Source organism: Triticum dicoccoides, chromosome 5B (genome assembly GCF_002162155.2).
Source record: "Triticum dicoccoides isolate Atlit2015 ecotype Zavitan chromosome 5B, WEW_v2.0, whole genome shotgun sequence".
NCBI classification, from domain to species: Eukaryota; Viridiplantae; Streptophyta; class Magnoliopsida; order Poales; family Poaceae; genus Triticum; species Triticum dicoccoides.
Window position 1 is genome coordinate 220,542,493 of NC_041389.1, and position 23,003 is coordinate 220,565,495.

Below are 23,003 nucleotides of genomic sequence, written 5' to 3' on the forward strand. Positions count from 1 at the left end.
GCCTATATACATGATCATTGCGTTGGATATCGTCATGATTATTCGCTTTTCTATCAATTGCCCAACAGTAATTTGCTTACCCAGCGTATGCTATTTTCAAGAGAAAAGCCGCTAGTGAAAACTATGAACCCTGGTCTTACTTTTATCATATATTAAAACCAAAAATACTTTACTGCAATTTTATTTACTTTATTTTATTTTGTGTTTTATTTATCTATCTATCACTACAAGATTTGATCTTGCACTTAACCGTCGAGGGATTGACAACCCCGCGTTTGCGTTGGGTGCAAGTATTTGTTATTTTGTGTGTAGGTACTGCTAACGAGGTGTTGCTTGGTTCTCCTACTGGATTGATAACCTTGGTTCTTAACTGAGGGAAATACTTATCTCTACTGTACTGCATCATCCTCTCCTCTTCGGGGAAATCCCAACGCAGCTCACAAGTAGCAGGAAGAATTTCTGGCGCCATTGACGGGGAGACATCACCAACATCTATCAAGTACCATGGCATAAACTTTCATCTCCTAGCATTTACTTTCATTTGCCATTTGCCTCGCATTTTCATCTCCTTCACTTCTAAAACGTTTTCCCAAAAACACAAAAATATTTTTCGTTTGCCTTTTTGCTTGTTTGCTTGGTTTTTGCCTTCATGTCAACACACCCAAAACAGAAAAGGAAAGGAAACGTAAGGACATATGGATCCTCATCCACTTGCTAATCTTTTTTAAAGATCCAATTATGATGAACCAACTGCTAGTGAGTTGAGTGCACTAGATTATCTTTATGAAGTTTTGCTAGAAGATCTTGAATCTGAAAATTGTGACGAAGTGTTAAAAGAAATTTATAAAGTGATTCACGATACACTACCGCGGGATGGCCCAAATGCGATAGTACAATCAGAGACCCTTCAATGAAACTGCGTGCGATGCATTAATTGCAAACAGTGGTGTAATAAAACCGTCAAAAAAGATACAAAATGTTTGTAATGGTGGACACAACGAACACGTTTTAGATTATAGTTGCGTGTGCGATGCATGGCATATAGTTCACTCGAATGAACTGTTTTTGATGAGCTTAACATCAGAAACGGGCAGTCAGGTGAAGGTGTGCATGATATACGACATACAATTCACCCGAATGAACTTTGTGATTAGCCAACACAACATAAACGGTTGGGTAGATCAAGGTGTGTGCGCGATTAATGGCATAGAGTTCACTCGGATGAACTGTTTTCCATGAACCGAGACAACATAAATGGTTCAACTTATCAAGATGTGCTTGATACGCTGCAAAGAGGTTTGTCATTAGAAATGTGTGTGAAGGCCGATAATAACACATACGATTGCTGCTAATAAGCCATGTGGGTTGTGGGCAAACGCTTGCTGGTACAATTGTAAACGATTGATGAATTCATCACCGACGGGTTCCCTAGTATGGTCCATGTGTGATGTCATTGCATACAGAACAACAATATATGTATTTATAACTTATAAGGATTTGATTCCATAACCTAATTGAACATCCAATTACATAGCTGGCTAGTACACACATGACATTTGCACACACCAAAGTATGTTCCAAAATGCGCAGAAAACTCAAATAATGTATAAAAAGGCAAAACAAACCCTAATTAATTTCAGATTTTTAGGACGACGCTCCTGTAGTTGCATGTTGCCTCTTCGAAGAACTCCTGCCAAAGAGGTTCATCATATTCACGTACAATTTTCTGAAAAAATTTGCGTCACAAAATTTTGTTAACAAAACTTTACAAGATTGATATCAACTACTAATGGGTATGCATAGAGGCCATATCAAGCATTCAAACTACTTAGAACTCTAAGAATTCAACATGCCAGCTCATCTAAAGCAGCGCCAAGAGTAACTAATTATTCAAAATATAAACCACTAAAGCAAAAACTCATTGGACCAACAGAGGAGTCACATACCAAGCAACAATCCCCCAAAATAGTTTTGGAAATGAAGCTGTGAGCAAAGGGATCGAAATCCGTGGGTTTGAGAGCAAGAACACAAGAGAGAGAGAGAGAGAGAGAGAGAGAGAGAGAGAGAGAGCAATAGTGTTTTTTCTGGAGGTAGGTGATGATGTGGGATGAAGAGATAAGTGAGGGGGCCCACGTGGGGACCACAACCCACCAGGGCATGCCTGGGAGTCCTAGCGCTCCCAGGTGGGTTGTGCCCACCTGGTGCACCTCCCTCTGATGTTATTTGCACCAAAAATTCTTAAATATTTGGAAATCGTATTAAATTTTCAAAGCATTCTGAGAACTTTTATTTTTGGGTCATTTGTTATTGCACGGGAAATTCAGAAAATAGACAAAACATGGCATTTTATTTTATTTAACTAATAATAACAGAAAACAAAAGGTAGGGATAGAAGGTAGTGATAAATTCATCAACTTCATACCTCTAAAAAATGATCCATTAATAAGGTTCATCAAGTCTTATTAACAACCACTTTCGATTAGCATGAAACCAAAGAACTTTCGTAAATCACTAAGTTACCTCAACGAGGATATGAATGTCCCCAACAATAAGCATCTCATATTTCTTTTTAACAGTAGGTGGGTGTAGTTGAAAACTTCCAATAGTGATTGTCGGAGATTTTTCAATAACATTAATACCATTCACTTAGAATTGTTTTTTTAGAAAGTGCACTATATGCTCATTACCATTGATATGAAAAGTGACCTTGCTTTTATTGCAATCAATAATAGCCCCTGCGGTGTTCAAGAAGGGTCTACCAAGGATAATCGACATGTTGTCGTCCTCGGGCATCTCAAGTATAACAAAGTAAGTAACAATAGTAACATTAGCAACAACAACGGGCACATCCTCACAGATACCGATAGGTATGGCAGTTGATTTATCAGCCATTTGCAAAGATATTTCAGTAGTTGTGAGTTTATTCAAATCAAGTGTTTTATATAAAGAGAAAGGCATAACACTAACACCAGCTCCTAAATCACATAAAGCAGTTTTCACATAACTTTTGATGGAGCAAGGTGTAGTTGGTATTCCCGGATCTCCAAGTTTTTTAGGTACTCCACCCTTAAAAGTATAATTAGCAAGCATGGTGGAGATTTCAGCTTTCGGTATTTTCTCTTGTTGGTGATGATTTCTTTCTTGTACTTTGCATAAGGAGGCATTTTCAAGATATCAGTCAAGTGAGTACGCAAAAGACTGGCCTAATCATTTCAGCAAAGCGTTCGAATTCTTCATCATCTTTCTTTTAGTTGACTTAGGTGGAAAGGGCATAGGTTTTGAACCCATGGTTCTCTTTCCTTTCCATGTTTTCTAGTAACAAAGTCTCTTCTAATAATCATATCTTTTATTCTTGGGTTGTGATTTATCAAGATCAAGTGTTGGTTCTATTTCAACATCATTATCAGGTTCTTTATTATTTGTTTGAGTATCTTCATGAACCTCATCATTATCTTTTTCATCATCAAAAGGTGAGTGTTCACTACCAGATTGAGTTTCAGCATCCGAGATAGAAACTTCATTATCATTATTAGGAGCCTTTTCTACTTCAAGTTCACTAGAGGCACACAAAGCCCTATCATTTTTCTTCCTTTTCTTTTTAGAAGGACTAGGCACATCAGTGTTAACTCTTTGAGAGTCTTGTTCAATTCTTTTTGGGTGTCCCTCAGTATAAAGTGGTTCCTGGGTCATTCTACCCCCTCTAGTCATTACTCTAACTGCATGATCATTGATATTATTATTCATTTCATCAAGCAATTCTCTTTCAGATTTAGCAACTTGTTCTAGTTGAGTTTGAACCATAGAGGCATGTTTTCCTACACCTCTAACATCATTTGAGATTCTAAATAACAAGTCACTCAAGCGAGCAACCATATCAAAATTGTATTTCAATTGTTTCATAACATTTGCATTGAAGTGATCTTGCTTTCTAATGTAATTTTCTAACTCATAAAGGCACTGACTAGGATGCATATTGTGAGGATTATCATTGTCATTGAATTTCCTTAGAGAGTTTACCTCTACCACCTTAGGTGGTGGTGGTGTATCAAGCCCATGTATTTCTTTAATAGGAGGTAAATTTTTGACATCCTCAGCTATAATAACCTTTTCTCTCATAGATTTCTTTGCCTCTTGCATATCTTCAGGACTGAGATATAAGATACCCCTCTTCTTTGGAGTAGGTTTAAGAAGTGGTTTGGGAAGACTCCAATCATCATAATTTTTCAATATGTTATTCAATAATGCTTCAGCTTTTCCAATAGTTCATTCCCTAAAAACACAACTAGCACAACTATCTAGGAAATCCCTAGAAGCATCGGTTAGTCCATTATAGAAGATATGAAGTATTTCATTTTTCTTAAGAGGATGACCAGGAAAATCCTTAAGCAATTGGAGAAGCCTCCCCCAAGCTTGTGGGAGAGTCTCTTCTTCATTTTGCACAGAGTTAAATATTTCCTATATTGTTTCTTATGAGCAGGAAAATAGTTTTCAGAGAAGTAATAAATCATATCCCGGGGACTATGCACACAACCAGGAGCAAGAGTATTATACCAAGTATTAGCATTACCCTTTAGTGAGAGCGGAAATAATTTGACAATATAATAGTAGCGAATTTTCTCATCATGAGCAAAAAGAGTGGCTATGTCATTCAACTTAGTAAGATGTGCCACAATAGTTTGAGTTTCATAACCATGGAAAGGATCAGATTCAGCCAAAGTGATTAACTCTGGGTCGACAGAGAATTCATAATCCTTATCATCAACAAAGATAGGTGAAGTAGCAAACTGAGGATCAGATTTCATTTTAGCATTCAAAGTCTTTTCTTTATACTTGCATAATAATTTTTCCAGATCATCTCTATCCTTACAAGCAAGAATGTCTCTAGTTGTCTCCTCACCCATAACATAAGCTTCCTGTATCTTAGGCAATTCATATCTAGGAGAACTAGGTCTAATAGGTGTCTCAAGATTATTAGTTTCAAGCTCTTCACCAGTTTCAATAATCTCATTCTATCTTACTCTAGCAATTTGTTCATCAAGAAATTCACCTAATGGCACATTATTGTCAAACAAGGTACTAGCATCATCATGAGTAGCATTCATAGCAGAAGTGGCATCACTTGTGACATATCAGAATTGGTAGCATGTGGAGGTGTTGCAAGTCTACTTATAACAGAAGGCGAATCTAGAGCGAAGCTGGATGGCAGTTCCTTACCTCCCCTTGTCTTAGAGGGAAAATCTTAGTCTTAGCATCCTTCAGACTCTTCATAGTGATAATTTGATAATAATCCCAAGTGACTAAAAAAATATAGCTATGCTCCCCGGCAACGGCGCCAGAAACAGGTCTTGATAACCCACAAGTATATGGGATTGCAACAGTTTTTGAGGGTAGAGTATTCAACCCAAATTTATTGATTTGACACAAGGGGAGCCAAATAATATTTGCAAGTATTAGCAGGTGAGTTTTCAATTCAACCACACCTGGAGATTAATTATCTGCATCAAAGTGCTCAGTAGCAAAGTAGTATGATAGTTTTGATAGTAGTAGGAACAGCAATAGTAACGGTAACAGTGATAGCAGTGATTTTAGCAAGTGCAATAGTAACAATAGCAGTAGTAACTTGGCAAGAACAATATAAGAGAAATTCGTAGGCATTTGATCGGTGAATTCTTTGGATGATATTCATCATATAACAGCCATAACCTAGGGCGATACGGCACTAGCTCTAGTTCATAAATATAATGTAGGCATGTATTCCGTAAATATTCATACGTGTTTATGGAAAGAACTTGCATGATATCTTTTGTCCTACCCTCCCGTGGCAGCGATGTCCTCTTGGAAACTAAGGGATATTAAGGCCTCCTTTAATAGAGAACCAGAACAAAGCATTAACACATAATGAACATGAACTCCTCAAACTACGGTCATCACCGGGAAGTGTCCCGACTATTGTCACTCTGGTGTTCTCGGATCATAACATGCAGTAGGTGACTATAACTTACAAGAGCAGATCTAGAACATGGATATAATGGTGATAACATAAACGGTTCAGATCTGAAATCATAGCACCTGAGTTATAATTGTGATAACATAAGCATGGCAAAGTCATAGCAACATCAATCTCAGAACATAATGGATACTAGGGATCAAGCCATAACAAAACTAACTCGATTACATGATGAGTATCATCCAACTCCTCACCGACCAATGAGACTACGAAGAAATTACTCACTCCTGGTGGGGAGCATCATGGAATTGGCGATGGAGAAGGGTTAGTGATGATGAAGATCGAAGATCCCCCTCACTGGAGCCCCAAACGGACTCCAGATCTGGCCTCCCGGTGAAGAACAGGAGGTGGCGGTGGCTCCATCTCATGAAATGCAATAATTATTTCTCCCTGATTTTTTCTCCAAATATGTGATTTTATAGTATCAGGGTTGAAGTATGCAGGCCCACCATGTGGGGACAAACCACCTGGGCGCGCCTGGAGGGGGGCGCCCTGGTGGGTTGTGCCCACCCAGGTGCCCCCCTCCGGTGGTTCTTGGCTCCAGAAATTCTTATTATTGAATAAAAAATCCTCGCAAAGTTTCGTTCCATTCCGAGAACTTCTATTTCTGCACAAAAACAACACCATGGTAGTTCTGCTGAAAACAACGTCAGTCCGGGTTAGTATCATTCAAATCATGCAAATTAGAGTCCAAAACAAGAGGAAAGTGTTAGGAAAAGTAGATACGACAGAGACGTGTCAACTCCCCCAAGCTTAACCTTTGCTTGTACTCAAGCAATTCAGTTGATAAACTGAAAGTGAAAAGAAAATCTTTTACGAACTATTTTGCTCTTGATTACATAAATAAGCTTAAGTAGTGATACGTCTCCAACGTATCTATAATTTTTTATTGTTCCATGCTATTATATTATCTGCTTTGGATGTTTTATATGCATTAATATGCTATTTTATATTGTTTTGGGGACTAACTTATTAACCTAGAGCCCAGTGCTAGTTTCTATTTTTTTCCTTGTTTTTGAGCTTCACAGAAAAGGAATGCCAAATGGATTCCAAATGGAATAAAACCTTCACGATGATTTTTCTTGAACCAGAAGACACCCCGGAGACTTGGGGTTCAAGTCAGAAGAGCCACGAGGCAGCGACAAGGGGCGAGGGCGCGCCCAAGGGGGTAGGCCCCCCTCCTTATGGGCCCTTCATGACTCCCCTGACCTAGTTCTGCCTCCTATATATTCACATATATTCCCACCAGAAGCATCCACGAAAACACTTTTCCACTATCGCAACCTTCTATTCCCATGAGATTCCATCTTGGGGCCTTTTTCGGCATCCTGCCAAAAGGGGATTCAATCATGGAGGGCTTCTACATCAACTCTATTGCCCTTCCGATGAAGCGTGAGTAGTTTACCACAGACCTACGGGTCCATAGCTAGTAGCTAGATGGCTTCTTCTCTCTCTTTGATTCTCAATACCATGTTCTCCTTGATATTCTTGGAGACCTATCCGATGTAATCTTCTTTTGCGGTGTGTTTGTTGAGATTCGATGAATTGTGGATTTATGATCAACTTATCTATGAATATTATTTGAATCTTCTCTTAATTCTTTTATGCATGATTTGATATCTTCGTAATTCTCTTCGAACTATCGGTTTAGTTTGTCCAACTAGATTGGTTTTTCTTGCAATGGGAGAAGTGCTTAGCTTTGGGTTCAATCTTGCGGTGTCCTCACCCAATGACAGTAGGGGTAGCGAGGCACATGTTGTATTGTTGCCATCGAGGATAAAAAATGGGGTTTACATCATATTGCTTGAGTTTATTCCTCTACATCATGTCATCTAACTTAAAGTGTTACTCTGTTCTTCATGAACTTAATACTCTAGATGCAGGTAGGAGTCGGTCGATGTGTGGAGTAATAGTAGTAGATGCAGGCAAGAGTCGATCTACTTGACACGGACGTGATGCCTATATTACATAATCATTGCCTTAGATATCGTCATAACTTTGCGCTTTTCTATCAATTGCTCGATACTAATTTGTTCACCCACCATATTATTTGCTATCTTGAGAGAACCCTTTAGTGAAACCTATGGCCCCCGAGTCTATTTTCCATCATAAGTTTCCGATCTACTATTTTGCAATCTTTTACTTTCTGATCTATAAACCAAAAAAACCCAAAAATATTTACTTTATCTTTTGTTTAGTTTTATCTTCTCTATCAGATCTCACTTTTGCAAGTAACCGTGAAGGGATTGACAACCCCTTTATCGCGTTGGGTGCAAGTGTTTGATTGTTTGTGCGGGTATTGGTGATTTGTGCGTTGTCTCCTACTGGATTGATACAATGGTTCTGTAACTGAGGGAAATACTTATCTCTACTTTGCTGTATCAGCCTTTCCTCTTTAAGGGAAAAACCAACACAAGCTCAAGAAGTAGCAGGAAGAATTTCTGGCGTCGTTGCCGAGGAGATCTAGGCCAAGTCAAGACATACCAAGTACCCATGATAAAACTCTCATATCTTGCATTACATTATTCACCATTTGCCTCTTGTTTTCCTCTCCCCCACTTCTAAAGCGATTTTCAAAAAGATTTGCCTTTTTATTCGCCCTTCTTCCGTTCGTCTTTTCGTTTGCCCTCATGTCTTACTTGGATTGTTTGCTCATTTTCTTGGTATAATTGATCCACTTAAAGTTTTCTACTTGGATCATCTTCGATCCATATGTGCTCGTGCTCAAACCCCAACTAGTTTAGTTGAGGGAAAATCTTTAGATGAGCATGCTCATTTTGTGCGTCACTGTTTGTCTGAAAAAGGGAGACTCTTATGGAATCAAATAAATTGTTTGCCATGTTATGCTTGGAACCTTTGTGACCTTCGTGATTTTACTTGTTGCTCTAAGAACCCTAAAAAACACCTTCCCTACCTATGTGAGTTTAATGATAATGAAATCTTATCTTCTTATGAAAAGGGTGTTTATTGTTACTATGATATCGAACAAATTGAAGAATTTGTTGCTTTTAAGGATGCTTATGAAGTTGCTTCTTTGATCGAAAAGTATGATATTACTTTCTACAAATCTGAAATTTTTGACATACTTAAATATTTCTGTGAAAATATGCTCATAATGCCTATGACAAAGAACTTATTGAGAGAATGACTGTTGCTTTGGAAGAAAATAATGATATGCATGAACCTATAGATAGTTATGATTACGATGATTTGATTGAAATATCCCTTGATGAACGATGCTTGCTATTCTTGTGGCCATGATGCCAATATTTATGGAGATGAATTTGCTATAGTTCCTTATGTTAAACACGAGATTATTGCTATTACACCCATACTTGATAGTTTCTTGAATCAAAAGCATGATTGCAATGATGTTGTTATAAATTCTATTAATCTCAATTGTGCTAATGATATGCAAAACCCCAAGCTTGGGGATGCTAGTTTTGCTATGTCCTCTACTTATTGCAAAGATCATGATTGGGGTGATAATGCTTCTTATGATCTTGAAAATTTATTTAAACCTCATGACGAACATGTTTGCCATAATATTGAAAGTGGGTTTGGAAGAGTGTCAACTTCAGAAAATAATGATCCCACTACTTTGGAGATTGATAAGTCTTTTGAATTTTTTCATAAAAGTGGGTTTGGAGAGGTCATGACTTTATTTTATGTTAATCCCACTATTTTGGAAGAGTGTCAACTTTTCATGCATGAGGATCATAAAGAGAAAATTTTATGTGATAGCTATATTGTTGAATTTGATTATGATCCTATTTGTAATTATTATGAGAGAGGAAAATATAGTTGTGGGAATCTTCATGTTACTACATTACCTCTCGTTATGTTGAGATTGCTATTGTTCCTTTGTTCTTCCTTGCATATGCTAGTTTTTGTTTGCCTTGATAATTTGTTTGTCTATAATATGCCTATGCATAGGAAGTATGTTAGACTTAGATGTGGTTTTTACATTCTATATGATGCTCTCCTTATGCTTCAATTCTTGTCTTTCATGTGAGCATCATTAAAATTATCAATGCCTAGCTTAATGGCTTTAAAGAAAAGCGCTTGTTGGGACACAACCCAATTTTTCTTTCCTATTTTGCAATAAATAATTCATCTAGCTTCTGGTTAGATGTGTTTTTGTGTTTTAATTAGTGTTTGTGCCAAGTAAGACCTTTGGGATGGCTTACGGTGATAGTTGTTTTTGTCGGCGTTCTGGGAACGGGGGTCCCCAGACTTGCCTGCCTGCGGCCTACTGCGTGGCTTAGCAGTGGCCAAGTACGGCCCGTCTTCATCAACAAATGCTCAAGACCCTTGCGAGGGGCCAAGCCTCGTGGGGCGGATGTCGGTGTCAAAACCGGCGGATCTCGGGTAGGGGGTCCCGATCTGTGCGTCAAGGCTGATGGTAACAGGAAGCAAGGGACACAGATGTTTACCCAGGTTCAAGCCCTCTCGGTGTAGGTAAAACCCTACTTCCTGCTTGATTAATATTGATGATATGGGTAGTACAAGAGTAGATCTACCACGAGATCGTAGAGGCTAAACCCTAAGAGCTAGCCTATGATGGTATGATTGTAATTGTGATCGGCCTTCTAAGGACCAACCTCTCCGGTTTATATAGACACCGGAGAGGGCTAGGGTTTACATGGAGTCGGTTCCAAGGAAGGAAATATAATATCCGGATCGCCAAGCTTGCCTTCCACGCAAAGGTGAGTCCCATCCGGACACGGGCCGAAGTCTTGAGTCTTGTATCTTCACGCTTCAATAGTCCGGACATTGTACACAATCCGGCTGTCCGGATACCCCCTAATACAGGACTCCCTCAGTAGCCCCTGAACCAGGCTTCAATGACGATGAGTCCGGCGCGCAGTATTGTCTTCGGCATTGCAAGGTGGGTTCCTCCTCCGAATACTCCAAAGTGGTTATCGAACACGTAGACCGTGTCCGGATCTGCCAGATGATCTTCACATGGTGTAGATCTGATTTGCTGGCAATCTTCGTGTGTCGTGCCCTTGCATCATGGCTTGGTCCAATGCGAACCGACGTTTCCTACCCCACAATGACTCATATTACGAGGCGGTTTTATTGGCACGTCCCGTCGAGGCAGAGATCGCGTCCCTTTTATTATGGGATTTTCCATCAATATGAGCGTGCGTGACCCCACGACGGCTGTTGGTATAACCCGTGTGTTTTTAGATAAGCCGCAAACGGTCACACTTGGGACTCTTGATATTCACCTTCTTTATAAAGGGGTCGAGACCTACGCCTCTTTTTTCACCTTCATCGCGCCTTCTCGCACCTCGAGTTCTAACACCCAAAACCTAAGCTCCACTCCTTCGGAATCCTCCAATATGTCCGGATCTGACCCTCAAGGCCGGTGGGTGGCCTCCTCGATTGAAGCGAAGGACATTGCAAAGCTTAGGGAGGTCGGATACCTGACCGCAGATATCCAGCACAGGCTTCCTGCTCCAGGGCAGGTCATCCCTACACCGGAGCCCAATGAGTGTGTTGTTTTCGTCCCACACTTCCTCTGCGGTTTGGGTTTCACCCTCGATCCCTTCGTGAGGGGGCTCATGTTCTATTATGGGTTGGATTTTCATGATCTGGCTCCAGATGCTATCCTCCATATCTCGTCGTTCATTATCGTGTGCGAGGCTTTTCTCCACATCACAACGCACTTTGGCTTATGGATCAAGACCTTCAATGTGAAGCCGACGATGATCGGGGGGCGACATGTGGAGTGCGAAGGTGTTGTAATAAGCAGAAATGCCAATGCCCCATGGCCGGAGGGTTCTTTCCCAGAAGTATCTGATGTATGGCAGCGGAGGTGGTTTTATGCTACGGCCCCAAGGGGCACAAAGTGGGTAGCCGCCCCTGAGTTCCGCTCGGGCCCTCCATCACAGTTGGCGTCCTGGACAGACGTAGGACGGAATTGGGGGCCCGCAGGTGATATACCAGTACTGCAAAACCGCATCCGGGAGCTTCTTGAGAGGGATATCAACCTTGTCAGCATAACGCAAGTGATGTTAATCCGGCGGATGTTGCCGTGCCAACGCCGGCCTCTCCGGATGTGGGAGTTCAATCCGGAGGGTCCGCGGACTATCAAGCACTTCTTCGGCTTGAAGCCCGAAGAGATGTGCAAATTATTCTTCGGACATAAAGTAGTATGTCCGAACACCACCGAGGATGCGGGCCTAAGCTGTAATCGCCTAGACACCCAAGTAAGTAGCCTTGATACCGGACACCCTGCTTTGTATTTATCATGATTGTTCGTTCTGACAATCATCCGCGTCCAGGAATGGCTCAGCAAGGCGGAGAGAATTAGGTGTCCGGCACCGCTTCCCGAAGGCTCGCCCGTCCCCACTATGGCCAAGATGCTCGACCGGGTACTCAGCAGAATGCCCTTGGGGAAAGACAAGGGAAGGGATGAAGAATCCGAACCCCACACGCTACGCATCCGAACCGGGGGAATTGTTACCTCCCCCAGGGAGGATAGTCGGGGAGGAGAGGCTAAGGCCTCCTCCCCGCGCGGGAAGAAGAGGGTCGCCTCCGAAGATTTGGAGGCAGAGATGCCCAAATTAGGGAAAAAGACATCCCCAGGGGGCCTTGCCCCGACGGGCACTGTCGGTGTCAAAACCGGCGGATCTCGGGTAGGGGGTCCCGAACTGTGCGTCTAGGCGGATGGTAACAGGAGACAAGGGACACGATGTTTTTACCCAGGTTCGGGCCCTCTCGATGGAGGTAAAACCCTACTCCTGCTTGATTGATATTGATGATATGGGTAGTACAAGAGTGGATCTACCACGAGATCAAGGAGGCTAAACCCTAGAAGCTAGCCTATGGTATGATTGTTCTTCATCCTATGGACTAAAACCCTCCGGTTTATATAGACACCGAAGAGGGCTAGGGTTACACAGAGTCGGTTACAATGGTAGGAGATCTACATATCCGTATCGCCAAGCTTGCCTTCCACGCCAAGGAAAGTCCCATCCGGACACGGGACGAAGTCTTCAATCTTGTATCTTCATAGTCTTGGAGTCCGGCCAATGATGATAGTTCGGCTATCCGGACACCCCCTAGTCCAGGACTCCCTCAGTAGCCCCTGAACCAGGCTTCAATGACGACGAGTCCGGCGCACATATTGTCTTCAGCATTGCAAGGCGGGTTCCTCCTCCGAATAATTCATAGAAGATTGTGAACACCAGGATAGTGTCCGGCTCTGCAAAATAACTTCCACATTCCACCGTAGAGAGAATAATATTCACACAAGTTCGATCTGCTGACGTATTTCGTGATATGACGTCACACCACGGCCAAGTCCTTACTCGAATCATTTTTATTGTTCCACCTCAGCGCGTTTAGCGAAGCGGTTTCCTTGGCACGTCTTATCAAAGCAGAGATCGTGTCCCTTTATTCCGGGATTCTCATCAATACGGACGTGGGTAACCCAAACGCGCCCGTTGGCTCGCCCCCTCCATCGAAGGCGAGTCCCAAACGGTTACGGGGATGGCTCTTGGTATTCAACCCCTTTATAACGAGACCAAGGCCTGTTCCTTTTCTTCAATCCTCAATCGAATCCGCCCCTCGCCCCGAGTTCCAACACCCGAGGCTCCAGATTCAGGCGCTTCGGACCTTCGACAATGTCCGGCTCTGACCTTCAGGGCCGGTGGATGCCTTCTTCCGCCATGGAAGAAGATGTGCTAAAGCTGAGAGACGCCAGGTATCTAACCGGCGAGATTTCGCATAGGCTGCCCGCCCCAGGGCAAGTTATTACCACTCCCGAGCCCGGCGAGAGCATGGTGTTCGTGTCTCACTTCCATCGGGGTTTAGGTTTCCCGATGGACCCCTTCGTGAGGGGCTCATGTTTTATTATGGGCTGGAATTCCATGACTTGGATCCGGAGTCCATCCTCCACATCTCATCGTTCATTGTTGTATGCGAAGCCTTCCTTCACACCACTCCTCACTTCGGATTGTGGCTCAAGACCTTCAACGTGGAGCCGAAGATGATCGAGGAGCAGCAGGCAGAGTGCGGAGGGACAGTTATAAGCAAGAGAGCTGACGCTCCGTGGCCCGAGGGCTATTTTCAAAAGGAGCTCGGTTTGTCGCAACAGGAGTGGTTCTACATCACCGCTCCCAGGGGTACCAGATGGGTGGCGCCGCCTGCCTTTCGCTCGGGCCCTCCATAATGGGTGGCGTCATGGGTCAATAAAGGGCTTGACTGGGGGCCGTCCAAGGACGTGCCACTGTTGCAGGGCCGCATTCGAGACCTCCAAGAGAGGGAGATCAATCTAGTTGTAGTGGCGCAGGTCATGCTGATTCAGCGCCTTCTGCCCTACAAACGTCACCCCCTTCGCCTGTGGGAATTCAATCCGGAGGGGCCATGAGCTCTTCAACACGTCATGGGTGCGACGACCGTGGAGATGTATAAAATGTTCTTCGGATCACAAGAGATGTGCCCGGACTTGACCGAGGATGTAGGCCTGAGCTGCAATCGCCCAAATACTCAAGTAAGTAGTCCTGTGTCCGGCCATACCGTCCGTTCATTTATCATAGACTTGCCCTTTAACCAGCTATCCCTTGAACAGGAGTGGATAGCAAAAGCAAAACTGATACGGTGTCCGGCTCCCCTCCCTGAGACCACGCCGGATCTCGTGTTAGTCAAGATGCTGGAGGTTACGCCTTCGGAAGAGGGCGAAGGGGAAAACAGGAAAACTACTGCCTCCACTAAAGAGGCTCTCAAGAAAGGGGGGATCGAGAATCCCTCCCTCTAGGGGGAGAAGAGGACCGCTTCCGAAGATCCGGAGGCCAAGGCCTCAAAGCGGGGGAAGAAATCTTCACCAGAGGGTCCTGCGCCAGGAGAAGCCCCGGCCGCACTATTTCCCCAAGGGAATCAGCCCTCCAGCAAGTCGTAAGTAGAAAGGGGAGTTTTGTAATAAGGGACATCCCTGTTTTTATTTCTGAGGATAACCGAAGTTTTTACCTTGTAGTTCGGATCTCAGCCCTTCTCAGCAGAGCTCATCTTCGGGGGATCTTCGTACGGAGATGATGGAGAGCGAAACGCCGCCATCTGCCGTGCCGTCAGGCGGGCGGATGACCCTGAGGTGTCGTCGCGGAGGGTCTCCCCGAGTCCGGCGGGGCCGGAGAGTTCGGCACCAACTGGTGTACTGCCGGAGGAGCTGAAGGATCTGCTCGGGCGGGCGTCTATCTCAGAAGGTCACCGTACGTTGATGAGTATGGTGATTGAAAGGATTTCATCCACTGAGAGCGGGTTGCATGAGGCCATCAGAAGTTTACTGACGGGGTTTGAGGTACGTAAAAATGATATACCTTTTGACAGTTTTGCACATAGAGTGCGCCCTATATAGATAGTAGCCCCTGAGACTCGGTACGTTGTCAAAAGCGACAACGTGCCGAGGATCATAATCTCAGTTTTATGATGTCGCCCTTCCTATTCAGGTGGCGGAACGTTCGGTGGCCAGCTGGACTGATAGAGTTACCGGACTGAAGCGGCAACTTGACGTTGCGGATGCGGACATCGCGCTGGTCAATAAACGACTTGACGAGTCACAAGGTATATGGCTTCTCCGTGGACACCTTGTAAGGGAGCTTGACGCCCGTGCCTTACAACATGTATGCTTGATGCAGATGGCGCCGCTGCTATGGAGGACCTTCGGGCGGAGCTTGCCCGAGCCAAGGAGCAAGCCAGAAAAAGTGATGCGGCTGCCTTGAAGGTGGCCGAAGAGCTAAAAGCCGAACAGGCTGCTCACTGCCGTAGCAGGGAGGAAATGGCCGAAATGGCGGGGAAGCTGAAGGACGCTACCGTCCGCTATGAGTTTCTTGAAAGAGAACGCCGAGCGGAGCAAGAGGACCTGAAGAAGGCCACCGCTGAAGCCAAGGATGCCCGCTCCGCGATGAGGGCTATGAAGGAGGAGCTGCGTCAGGCCGGGGATATTGCGGCTGGAAAGCCCTTTCTGCTGCGTAGGAAGTTCACGGATCCGAAGTATGCTCAGTTAGGCTAGTTATGGGGTGCGGAGGATGCTTATCTGAATTTCGCAGCGAGTGCGGCGGATGCAGTCGCACACTTCCGAGGCCAAAAGGGTCACAGAATGTAAGAGCTTTTTTGGTCTCAATTCCATAATCTGGAGCGTCCGCTTCCGTTAACCGATCGGTTGGATGAGTGGGCTAAGTTGAACAGGTTATCCGGACTTGCCATGAAGGATGTCATGGCTCATCTGTGGCCGGAAAGGCCCGAGCCGAAGAGTTATTTTGGCTTGGTGCAGTAGGTCCTTGATGCGGTGCCGCATATCAAGGTGATGAAGCGGTCGGCATGCATAGAGGGTGCATGGATGGCTCTCGCCCGTGTCAAAACATACTGGGCAGAGATGGAGGCCACCGACGTTGCATCCCGAGATTCGGACACAAGCTGATTACCCGCCGAGCACTATTTTGAGGAAGTCCTGCAGGGCGCTCGTTTAATAGAGTCGCAGTGCTCGAAAAACGTTATGTTCAAATGACATGTATGATTTGTGAAACCGTGTTTCAAATATATAATATAAGGGCTTTTTATACTTGTGCGTTCAAGCATTGAAATACCTCCTTTGCGGCTGTTAATGTATATGTATATATAACCTGAAAGATGGCAGTCTTCGACTTCAGCCCCCACGCACATAGTGTGGGGGTGTTTGCAAAAAAGCGCATTTTCACACTTAATCCAACGTCTTGGTCCTGTGAAGGAGGTGATAGCGTAGAAAACTAGGCAACCGGACTATAATGCTTTATCACTTTCACTTAGCCATAGGAGTTCGATGGTGGGGCTACTATATAGCCCCTAGGGGCACCGCGCTCTCCGGATTCGGGGCGCGTGTGTGCCTGACCGGGAAACGGTCCTTCGTCAAAGCGGAGGAATTCTAAACATTCTGATGGTCGATCGAGTGGTTGACCAGTCTCTCGCTATATCATGACAGTCAGTTTTTGGCTTTCTCTACTGAGGTGCTCACCAGGCCGAACCGGGGCACAATCGCAGTAGTTCTCCTGGTGCCGCGTTAGCCGATAGAACGTAACGTAAGGCAGCAAAACACAGGAGCCGGGCAAACCCAACATTTGACCAAAGACATGATTCGGAGCTGATGCATATAAGGCCTAACTCGAGACGCCGAACACTCCCTAAGGTATTCAGTCTTTATGAAGACGGGCAGAACAATGCCCTAAGCCCCTAGTGTCCAGGTACGCGCGAAAACTTCTGACGCGGCCGATGCCAAAACGCCAGCCTCCTCCTAGGTTATGGTAAGAAACCGGGGGATGTGTATCAACAAGAGACAGTAAGAAAGGTTTACGCAGGGTCTTAATTTGAAAAGAATCCTTGCAACGGGTCCCTGCTGCACGTCTGCGCCTGTGTCTCCGTTGTGCTGTATCCTGGACGGGTGTAGCACGTTGTTCATCTCTAAAAGAGAAGAACTTAGTTAGAAAAAAAGTCGTGCGAAAAATGTATTTTTAAAATAAACAGAGTATGATTCAAAAAATGAATAAAATTGAGCTTTATTGGCTCTTATTGTACATGCGTGCAGCCCCTTGTAAAGGGGTACGCGACTGGTAAGCCCCTTGTTTATTTATACCGGACTCGCCTAACCGTGTCCGGGGTCTGAATGACTTGTTTAGGGGCTTTGATCAGCAAAGCCGGATTAGTGTGCGACTGTCAAAGCAGTCTCACGTTCGTCCGTAGTCGAGGAACACTCGAAGTTACCCTTTGGTGAGATGATGCCGCGTGGACTAGGCATTTTAAGTGTAAGAGACGCGTAATGCGGTATTGCGTTAAAGCGGGCGAAAGCTTCGCGTCCCAATAGTGCTTGATAGCTACTTTTAAATGGGGCGATATGGAAGATTAGCTTTTCGCAACGGAAGTTGTCGGATGAACCGAACACAACTTCTAGTAGTAAGGAGCCCATACAATTGGCATAAGGGCCTGGCGTCACTCCTTTAAAGGAAGTGTTGCTATGGCGAATTTTGGTAGGGTCTATCCCCATTCTGCGGATTGTGTCCTGGTATAGCAGGTTTATATCACTGCCGCCATCCATTAGGACTTGTGTAAATTGTAGTCGATTATAGGATCCAATATCAAAGCAGTCCATCCTGCGTTTCGGATACTTCTAGAGTAATCTTGATGGTCGAAAGTAATTGGTTTTGACATCTAGTTTCGGGACTCCGCTGGGGTGAACCGTGCGGCGCGTACTTTAGTAGGCGCTGCCCTATTTTTCCTTGTTATCACTTGAAGTGAATTCACTGTTTTGACCTCTTGTGGGAAATTCTTTTGTTTTCCGGTGCTCTGCTTGTGGGGTTCGTCATCGTCCTCACTTGGTGTGTCGAGCCCCTTGTGTTCGACGTTAAGTCGGCCGGACTGCTTGAAAACCCAACAATCTCTGTGGGTATGGTTTGCAGGCTTCCCGGGGGTGCTGTGCATTTGGCATATCTTGTCCAAGATTTTGTTTAGGTTAGATAGCTCGTCGCTATTGTCCTTGGGAGGCAGTGTTTTGTTGTTCTGCCGAGAGCTTTTGAATCCGGCATTGACTGTCGTGCTCTTTGGGTCATTTCCCTTAGTCCGGCGCTGGTCCTTTCTACGTTGTGGTTTCCCATTTCCACCCCTGACCTCGGATGTACTTGGGTCGCTGGTGCTGCATCGTGCCAGCCAGCTATCCTCTCCCGCACAAAAGCGGGTCATGAGGCTTGTTAGTGCGGCCATTGTCCTTGGCTTTTCCTGGCCGAGGTGTCTGGCGAACCATTCGTCTCGGACGTTATGTTTGAAGGCTGCTAAGGCTTCGGCGTCCGAACAGTCGACTATTTGGTTCTTTTTGGTGAGGAACCTGTTCCAGAATTTGCAGGCTGACTCTCCGGTCTGTTGAGTTATGTGACTTAAATCGTCTGCATCCGGAGGGCGGACATAAGTCCCCTGAAAATTTGCCCGAAACGCATCCTCGAGCTGTACCCAACTTCCAATGGTATTTTCTGGAAGGCTTTTGAGCCAATGCCGGGCTGGCCCTTTGAGCTTGAGGGGTACGTATTTTATGGCATGGAGGTCATCTCCTCTAGCCATATGTATGTGTAGGATGTAATCCTCAATCTAGACTCCGGGGTCTGTTGTTCCGTCGTATGCCTCGATGTTTACGGGCTTAAATCCCGCTGGAAATTCATGATCCAGTACCTCATCGGTGAAACGTAGGGGGTGTGCAGCGCCCCTGTATTTGGGTGTACCGTGATTTTCGAATACTCGACGTGTTGTGTTGCTTTCTGGGGCTTTCTTTCTTGGCCCGTAGATGGACCTGACCGGGCCATCCTTTTTGTGAGGATCCTTATGTGGATCGTGTGCCGGCTTGTGTGCGGCGCCGCTTGCCGCTCTTTTTCTATCATGTAGTCGTCTATCCGACCGGGCGGTCTCTTTGTTTTTTTGATTGTGGGGGCTCTAAGGCCTCCTCGTCAAATTCGGGCAATAGTTTGCGCTTCGGGTAGCTCTTTGCTTGGCGGCTATCGCCGTATTTGTCTGCGGTCTTGAGTACTTTGCTCCATCTCATTCTGAGTACGTCTTCGACTGTTTTGAGCTTCCGCTTCTGCTTCTTCAGACTTCGTGCAGTGGCGACGAGCCTTTTGTGAAGGTTCTTCCGTTCCAACGATGTGTCCGGCGTGAGATCATCAGGACCGTTGTTTTCGCCGAGGATGGGTTGTTTATCCAATTCATCCTGTTCGGATGGTTGCTTGGTGGCATGTTCGTCGTCCACTGGTTCGCCCTGCTCTATGGCTGGGTCTGCATGGGTGCTGTCGTTGTCGAGGTGGGACTTCGGGCGGCGCTTGCGTCGCCGTTTTGGCTGTTTTTCGGGGGAATTATCCTTCGCAGCGTCTCGTTGTTCCTCGTTATCGCTTCCTTTTGGTGTATCCACCATATATACATCTTGAGTTGAGGTGGCTTCCAGTGCCCTGTGGGCGCTGGTTCTTGATCGTCTCCGGCATCGTCGTCCATACCGTCGATATCTTCGGAGTCGAAGTCTAGCATGTCAGTTAAGTCATCGACAGTGGCTACGAAGTGGGTGGTGGGTGGGCTTTGAATTTGTTCGTCGTCCGCATCCCAACCGTCCTGACCATGAACCGGCCAGGGCTCTCCTGATAAAGAGAGATACTTTAGCGAATTCAGGATATCGCCAAAAGGCGACTGCTGAAAGATGTCCGCAGCGGTGAACTCCATGACCGGCGCCCAATCAGATTCGATTGGTAGGGGCGCGGGAGGTTCGGAGTCCGGCGAGGAGTCCGACACCTCGGAGTCACGAGCTTCACAAGGCACAGGGTCGGTATTCGGCTCCATTGCCGTAGAGGTAGCAGCCCCCGAGGCGGTGTCTAGCCACCCATCCTCGATCGGCGCAGCCGGCTCCGAGTCAAGGGTCGGAGCGGACTCTTGTGCGGCCTCCAGGGCACTGTCTGGCAGCAGAGCTAAATCATGACCATTGTGACAGTGAGGCGCGCTCGGCTGTGGCTCGAATCCGTCGAAGATCAAGTCTCCGCGGATGTCGGCCGTATAGTTCAAACTTCCAAATCTGACCTGATGGCCAGGGGCGTAGCTTTCGATCTGCTCCAGATGGCCAAGCGAATTGGCCCGCAGTGCAAAGCCGCCGAATACAAAGATCTGTCCGGGGAGAAAAGTCTCACCCTGGACCGCGTCGTTGTTGACGATCGAAGGAGCCATCGGGCCTATGGGTGACGACACAGAGGAACTCTCAATGAAAGCACCAATGTCGGTGTCAAAACCGGCGGATCTTGGGTAGGGGGTCCCGAACTGTGCGTCTAGGCGGATGGTAACAGGAGACAAGGGACACGATGTTTTTACCCAGGCTTGAGCCCTCTCGATGGAGGTAAAACCCTACTCTTGCTTGATTGATATTGATGATATGGGTAGTACAAGAGTGGATCTACCACGAGATCAAGGAGGCTAAACCCTAGAAGCTAGCCTATGGTATGATTGTTGTTCGTCCTATGGACTAAAACCCTCCGGTTTATATAGACACCAGAGAGGGCTAGGGTTACACAGAGTCGGTTACAATGGTAGGAGATCTACATATCCGTATCGCCAAGCTTGCCTTCCACGCCAAGGAAAGTCCCATCCGGACACAGGACGAAGTCTTCAATCTTGTATCTTCATAGTCTTGGAGTCCGGCCAATGATGATAGTTCGGCTATCCGGACACCCCCTAGTCCAGGACTCCCTCAGGCACCCTCACCGCACCATGCCCTCCAACGGGCCAGCCCTCCACCGAGCTGTAAGTCAATTTACGATCCAAAGGTACTGTGTTTATCCTAGATCAATAACCAGGGTTCAACTTTTTCCAGTCCGGCCAGCAGCTCCTCTCAACAGGGTTCGTCTTCAGGGGACCTTCCTCCGGAGATGATGGAGAGCGAGACCCCACCCCCTTCTCCGACTCGTGAAGCGGGCGACACCAAGGTGTCGTCATGGAGGACCGAATCTGCCGAGGCCGGCAGTCAATTCGTCAGCCGCCCTGCACCCGGAGCCTTTGGCTACGATGGGGGCGATGGGAAGAATCCGGCGCAGTTTGATGTCCGGCCGGACGTACTGACGGGCTTACTGGAGCGAGCTGCGCTCTCGGAGGAGCACCGCTCGTTAATGAGCGAGGTGCTCAAGAAGATTTCATCCACTACAAGCGGTTTGAATGAAGCATTTACGAGCCTTCTCAAAGACTTTGAGGTATATAATGAAGAATACACCATATAGATAGTAGCCCCTAAGACTCTGGTTGCCCGACCTAGGCGGCAAAAGGGGGATCATAAACCAAAGATTTATGTTGTAAATATGTGCAGGTACCTGTTGGTCTGGTCGCCCGGCCCGTCCGTTGAAGTTGCCAACTATCGAGGCAAATTGGGTCGGTTGATGTCGATATCACTCTAATGAATGGGCGGCTGGATAAATCAAAAGGTATGTGTCCTGTCTTTCCATTGCATAGGAAAATATTAAGGTGGCACATAGTAATGTAATATGTTCGGACTGCAGATAGTGCTGTTGCCATGGAGGCCCTGAGGGCAGAACTTGCTCTAGCCAAGGAACATGCTCGGGTGAGCAATGCGGCTGCCCTAAAGGTGGCCGAGGAATTGAGAGCTGAATAGGCTGCTCATCGCCGAAGCGAGGAAAAGATAGCCGAAATGGCTATCGAGTTAATAAAATGCCGCTGACCGGTATGAGCTCCTGAAAAAGGAGCATGAGGATAAATCGGCTAACCTGAGCAAGTCTCTTAATTCCTCCAAGGAAATACGAACCGAGCTCAGAGGTGCGCGGGAGGAGCTTCAACAGGCCGGAAAAATCACGGCTGGGGGCTCCTATTTGCGGCGGACGAAGTACTTCGATCCGAAGTATGCTCCCCTGGATGGACGCTGGAGTTCGGCAGACGCCTACGCGGACCTGGCGAAGGGTACGTCTGATACTGTGGAGTTCTTCAAAGATCAGGGTGAGAAGGAGGTGGAGAAGCTTTTCTGGTCGCAGTTTAATGCTCCCACTCGCCCGCTGCCATTAAGTGATAAGATGGCTGCTCTAGCGGAGCTTCACAGGCTGTCTGGTCTTGCGATGCGGTCTGTAATAGACCATCTATGGCCGAAGGGGCCTAAGCCGGACAGTTACTTTGGTTTGGTGCAACAGTTCCTTGGGTCCGTGCCTCGGATCGATGCCATGAGGAGGTCAGCATGCATAGAGGGTGCGCGGATGGCCCTGGCCCGCGTTAAAGCGTATTGGACAGATATGGATGCCACTATGATAGCGTCTCAGGATCCGGTGGGGGGCCAATATCCGGCCAGGCACTACTTGGCGCAGGTCACAGAGGGTGCCCGCCTGATAGAGGTGCAGTGCCCGAAGAATCTCCTATTCGAGTGATGATTCAAATCATTGTAAAAACAATGTTTATTTTGATTAGAAGGTTATATTTATAATGTTTGTCTGAAAATATGAGTGTGTCCCTTGTG